This window comes from Quercus lobata, chromosome 11, assembly GCF_001633185.2.
Source record: "Quercus lobata isolate SW786 chromosome 11, ValleyOak3.0 Primary Assembly, whole genome shotgun sequence".
Classification (NCBI taxonomy): Eukaryota; Viridiplantae; Streptophyta; class Magnoliopsida; order Fagales; family Fagaceae; genus Quercus; species Quercus lobata.
In genome coordinates, this window is record NC_044914.1 from 17,859,534 (window position 1) to 17,866,757 (window position 7,224).

Consider the following 7,224-nt stretch of genomic DNA (forward strand, 5'->3'; position numbering starts at 1 on the left):
GGGCTTCCAAATTAATGGAGTCAAAGAGAATAGTAAGAGTTTAGGAGTTGTTTATTTATTTTTATTTTGAATGCCAATCGAGCTTGAGCTAATCAGCAATTTAAATTATATGTTCAAACTTGAATAATTTTTAATAATTGATAATTAAATTATAATTGAAATTATATTATTTGAGTCTATTTGATAGAGTAATTTTCGTGTATGAATTTGTAAAAATTAGATTTACTAACCTTGTGTTATTTATTATTTAAAAAGTATATAAGTTTTATAATGAAACCGATTATTTATTTATATTATTAAAAAACTATAATCATATGGCCCAAACAGTATTTGGTTTGCTCACATGTACCGATGTAACAATCTATGTGTCACATTCCATCGGGTGGATCAATTTATGCTTAGCCCAAATAATTATACGTCAAAGGACCCCAAATATGACCCAATAACAAGAAGGCCCGGCAAACTCAGCCCAAAGTCTCACAAGCTTATCTAGATGTGATCATGTGGACAGATTCATCTGTCTATATTATCTAGGCTAAAATGGCCCATTAGCATTAATTTTTGAAATATTTAGCAACAGAGCACTGTTTCGGAAATAATTAGGGAAATACCACTTTTTCGGGCCCTATAGCGGCGTTTTCCTGCAAAATTTTTTTATAAGTCCCATAACAGGTTCAAGGGGCCCTATAGTGGCATTTTTAATCCCTATAGTGACGTTTTTGGGCCCTATAGCGGCGTTTTCCTGCAAAAATTTTTTTATAAGTCTCATAACAGGTTCAAGGGGCCCTATAGTGGCGTTTTTAAGCCCTATAGTGACGTTTTTGGGCCCTATAGCGGCGTTTTCCTGCAAAATTTTTTTATAAGTCCCCATAACAGGTTCAAGGGGCCCTATAGTGGCGTTTTTTAAGCCCTATAGTGACGTTTTTGGGCCCTATAGCGGCGTTTTCGGAAAAAGTGGTATTTCCCTAATTATTTCTGAAACAGTGCTCTGTTGCTAAATATTTTAAAAATTAATGCTAATGGGCCATTTTGGCCATATTATCTATGTGAACTATACTTTTCTGATAAAGTAAAATTAAATTATCTTTTTTTTTTTTTTTTTTTTTTTTTTGAGAATGAAAATTAAATTATCTTGGTTTCAAGCGGAAGCAATAAACTTGGTCTCTATAAGATTCCAATTTTCACCATATACATTAATAGGAATTGAGTAAGCAGGAAAAACTTGAAAAGGATTCATAGAAATGAACATCTAAATAAATATAGATTTGCTTTAATAAGTAAAATAAGCACATATTGTTAGCCACAATATTTTAAAAAAAATAGCAATATAAATCAGGAATTAACAAAAAAGTAGTGCTTATATAATTAAATAACTGAATGAAATAACATTTAAAGTAAAAAAAAAAAAAAAAAAAAACCGTTGTTACTCATGGATTTGATTGAATAGAACATATCACTTATTTCAATCCACTTAGGTCCATTTTGGTCTATTTTAGTTCACTCGGTTCATTTCAATGCACTTACTTGAGAATGAGAAAAGATAGAGTCGCGTTGAGACTTGAGAGTACCTACTCTAAATTCAAATTCTAATAAAAAAATATAAATCTGAAACTGGTTCCAAATTCTATTAAATTTTAGCAATTTAATCTCATATTTGTTCCACATATATTTATGAATCAAAACTCATTTCAAACTCATTTTTTTATTTTTTATTTTTTATTTTTTTGCTTTAAAAGAGACAATTTAATATTACTTATTGTTTAAGTTCTAAAACACTATTAGATCACATTCAAACCTTAGAATCACTAAATTTAGTCCTAAGACCTAACATATATTGCTTGATACTAATCTATAATTATTTGTTGAACATTATGTGGTTGTGTCTATCAATTACTATTACAATTAGTAATATTTAAACCATCTATAATATTAATAATCCAAAGAACATTCCGATCATACCTCAAAGACTAAGAGAGAAATAAAGAAATGGTAGATAAAGTTTGTCATAAATAAATTATAATAAGGTGAAATACCTAATAACATGTTATAATCAACCCTTAAATAATTGTACTCACTTAATAAAATAAAATAACTGTAATTCATGTATTTATTTATTAAGTATTAGTCAAAACTAATATCATTTTGCAAGGTTAACGTATACACTCGAGAAACACAACGTTATCAATTCTTCACTAATTTCACTACAATGGCAGACAATGACATGTGTGCCCAAAGCCTATTCGTAGAGCCTAAATGTGGATAAATTGAATATGTCTTGGGGGTGGATAATGAATGTCGTACAATTTCGTCTATTAGTTTTAATTTGATCAAATTTGTTATTTATGAGTTCTTGATAGTTTAACTTGTAATACCCTGCATATTACAACTTGAGAGTTTCACACACATATACACTTAAATTAAATTAGAGTAAAATCTTTATTTTGTATAACAAAATATTACTATTGTTTGAATCTTGAAGTTATATATATATATATATATATATATATCACTTTGAATAGAGGTTTGTGTATAGGGTAATATTCAGATAAGGACCCGATGAGTGTAATCTTGAGTTTAAGATAGTTTTGTATATTATATTGTTTGCCCATTGAATTGAAGATCTTGGGTCTAAGAAAGGTTGATATATAATAGATTTTAATTCAAAAGTAGGTGCAATGATTACGTCAAGTTGCCTGCAAATTTCATTCAAATATAAAGTTTAACTTAGGGCTGTCCAGTGACCCAGACAATTCGACCTACCCAATCGTACCCGCCCGACTCGAAGGTCCGCGGGCAGCTCTGAATGCAAAGCTTGGTCTGTCACGGGTTGTATTTTAAGAATAACTAAATAATCGGTTCAAGTTTTGGATTATAAAATATTTCACCCAAATAACTCGAACCGACCTAATTATGAATGATTATGTGGCTTCGGTAATTAGGTAACATAAAGCATGAGCAAAAATAAGTTCTGACTTTTTTGGCACAAGTTCCCAATTTTCAAATACAACGTTTAAATCAAATCAAGATTCAAAATCTACGGTCACAGTTACACTCTACAAACTCATTTGAGTCATATCAATAGACTCTAGTACAGACTTATATCAGTGATTCAGGGGCACAAATACCAAATTTACAAATCGACTATTAAAATCAAAATTAATAACTAAATCAAACGGTCACAATTAGAGCTCAATCTTTTGATCTGATATCTCATATCTCTCAGACTCACTCTCTCTAATCTCTTCACTAGTTTACTACGAAATCTTCACTCTTCACTCTTTAAGCTTTGGTCTTCTCACCAATGAATAGACTAGACTCTCAAACTCTCAATTCTCACTTTGCCTCTCTCTACCCCAAAGTCCAAACCCTACCTTCTCACTACAAGTTCAAACCTAGTCGCTGCCGCCACCAACACCCACTCCTCTCCCTACCGCCGGTCTATATGGGTTGAAGAAATCGTCCTTGTTTTTCCACCCAACTTAGTTCTTACTCCAAACTGTTTAAGGTAAATATTCTCCTTTTCTCATCTCTTTTTTTTTTTTTTTTTTTTTTTTTTTTTTTTTTTCTCTCATTAATTTGATTTGTTATGGAAATCTATTGTTAAAATCAAATAAACCCAAAGTTTTATAATTTGAAACCCTAACTAAAAAAAAATTGAAACCCTAACCATTTTACTTTTGTTCTTTGTTCATTTGTTTGATTAATTTTGTTCCTATTTTAATTTTATTTAGGAATTGATAGTTGTCCAAGTGGGGTTTTCAGTCTTCAAATTTAAGACTCTAACACCTGCAATTTCTTTATGGTATGATTTTTTTTCCCTTTGTGTTTTGTGTTCAAAGTTGAGATTGTGTTCTTTTTTTTTTTTTTTGGTTAGAGTTGATGCATGTTATTTATGCTGTTGTGATGGTTGTTGTTATCATTTTGCTGTTGTTGTATAATTAATTTTGAGCATCAATGTTTTTGCTTTTATTATTTAATAAAATTTCAAGCATCATATTGTTTGTATCTGGGTTCTGTTTAATTTCGTGTTTTATGTTTTGTGTTGTGTTGTGTTTTTTTTTTTCTTTTTTGCATATGTAGGATATTGTTTTTCCTTTTAGGTTTGTGTGGTTATTATAATTATTAATTGTGCTTGTTGTTCTAGTTTGCTAATATTTATATTTGATTTTTTTAGGTCATGGAACCCTCCACTAATGTACCCTCTATCCAAACATCAGTTGCTACACAAGCTAATGGTTCTACTGCCACCCAGGCTGATGATGCTACTGCCACCCAAGAGGTTGCTGTTGCTACCCAAGCTGAAGCTGCTGATGCTAAGTTGCCCACAGTTCCACCTAGCAAAGTGAGTAAGACTACTACTGATAATGGTGGGAAAAAGTCTGTAGTTTGGAATCATTTTGAAAAAATAAAGGTAGAAAAGGGTGTCACTAAGGTTATATGTAATTATTGTCAAAAATCATATCATGTTGATAGTAAGAGTTGTGGTACTAGTAATTTGCTAGCTCATATGCCAAATTGTCCCAAGAACCCTAATAGAAAAGATCTAGTTAAAGAGCAAAAAACCTTAGCTTTTGAAACCAAAAAGAATGGAGAGGAAGAGTTCCAACTTGTGTCAACAACCTTTACTAATGAGGCTTCTAGAAAGGCACTTGTTGAAATGATTATAATTGATGAGTTACCTTTTAGGTGCATTGAGGGGTATGGGTTTAAGAAATTTGTAACGACGTTGCAACCTAAGCTCCGTCTAAAGGATATTCCATCTCATCAAACTATGGCTAGAGATGTGATTGACATTTATAATAACGAGAGAGAGAAGCTAAGGAAATCCTTGAAGGGTTGTAGAATGTCTTACTACAGACACGTGGACTTCTATTCAAAATTTGAATTATATGTGTCTCACATGTCACTTTATTGATGATGCTTGGAAGTTGCATAAGAGAATTTTAAATTTTTGTCAAGTTGAAAACCACAAAAGGGAGACTATATGTAGAAAGATTGAGATGTCTTTGTGTGAGTAGGGTATTAATGGCATATTCACTTTGACAGTGGATAAAGTTAGCTCAAATTTAACCACAATTAAATTTTTGGAATGAGATAATTTTAGAAAATGAGTTCTTGCAGATGAGATGTTGTGCGCCCATATCCTAAATCTCATTGTGGGGGAGGATTTGAAAGAAATTGATGCATCTGTTGCTAAGGTGCGTGAAGCTGTGAGGTACGTGAAGTCCTCACCCCATAGAAATCAAACTTTTAGCAGTTTTATGGAAAAGTTAGGTATAGAGACTAAGAGTCTTCTTTGTCTAGATGTACCTACTAGGTGGAACTCAACTTACTTCGTGTTAGAAACTGCTGAAAATTTTGAGAAAGTGTTCCTTAGAATGGACTTGAAGATAATGGTTATTCGTTGTACTTTAGGACCAAGAAAGATAGTAGTGGTTTGGGATCTCCATGTATGAGTGATTTCCAAAATTTTAGGGCATTTGTAACTTTTTTGAGGCCTTGTATATTACTTCAGTTGCCTTCTTTGATGAGATCTTTGTTATTCAGGAGAGTATTTCTCATTTAGTTAAATCTCAAAACTCCCTCTTGAAAAACACAGCCACAAACATGCAAACTAAATTTAAGAAGTATTGGGAAGAAGGTGATAAAATTAATCATTTTTTGTATGTGGCTGTGGTTCTTGATCCATGAAAAAAATTGAGGTTTTTGAAGTTTTCTTTTTCTAAAATTTATGGGAATGCAGTGGGGAAAGTGATAGTTGATAAGATGAAAGATCTTTTAATTAAGTTGTATAATTTTTAGTCTTCTATTCATTCACCAAATGTGCAAGAACCAAGTAAAAGCGAGAGGACATAAATGGAAGGTGATGCTAGTGATCCATATGTGATGGTTTACTCTCGATGTGAGCATTTCTTGGAAACTGAGCAATCTGTAAGTTGTATTAATGAGGTTGAAAAGTATTTAGTTGAAAATTGTGATGGTAGAAATGATGTGAATTTTGAGATATTGGAGTGGTAGAAGGACAATTCTAGTAGGTACCAAGTGTTGTCCAAAGTGGCTAAGAATGTGCTGGTTGTATCAATTTTTATTGTTGCATCTGAGTTAGCATTTAGCACCGGAGGCCCCATTGTTGATCAATTTCGAAATTCTCTCTCCTCTCATGGTTCAAAACCTTGTATGTGCACAAAATTGGCTTCAAGCCACAATTCCGATTTCTTATCGCCAATCAAGGGATGTGGTAGAGGCATTGGAGGAGGAATTTCATGATTTAAGTAATATGTTTAAATTCTAAAACTTTTTGTCTATTAATTCTTATTGAATGTCTCATGTATTCAAACAAAATTTAATCTATTGTATTTATTTCCTTTGTTTTTCTAGTTTTAAATCAACAATCAATATCAAATGCAACAGCAAGTACTAGCTCAAGCAAGGGTTCTAGCTCAGGCAAACGACTCTTAATTAGTATTGATGATTGATAATTGACTTGGTATGTTACTGCATTTGGCCCCTTACTGTTATAAACTTGTTGTCATTTCTAGTTGGTCTTGTATTTGATACTAATGTATTATTTGTTAAATATTTTTGTTTATTATAGGAGGAATCATTTATTTTGCAAAGGAGGCAGCCTTTTGGGAACATTTTGGAAGCTCTTTTGGATGTTGTTTTTCTAACAATACTCAAATCTTAATGCTTATTGAAAAGAAATCTTAGTCCATAGGTTTTCTTTTGGTGAAAACCACATTTTCATCCCTAAATTTTCACACAATTCCCACTTTGGTCATTATCTTTTATTTTCACTGCTTTTACTCCCTATCTTGAAAAATGCGTCTCGTTTTTGTCCCTACCATTACATCAAAGACGAAAAATACACATGTGGCAAACGGCATAAGTTAAAAATATTGAAATAATGTCCACAAGTCTCCACGTGGCTTTCCTGCCCTTCAGTTAGTCACATGGCACTCATGTGACATTCTTTCTAAACCAAAAAACCCCAATCAACTAACAACTTTACCCTAACCTCTTACCTGTCGCTCAAATCACCATAAACCACAAAAAAAAATAAAAATAAAAATAAAAATAAAAAACCCAAATCAGCAAGCATAATCACTAACCTCTTACCCAAATAGTTTTAGAATGATTGTAGCAACTCTATGTTTGTGAAAGGCACGTTGCAAAGGTTCTATCTCTATCTCTCTCTCTCTCTCTCTCTCTCTCGTTATAGTC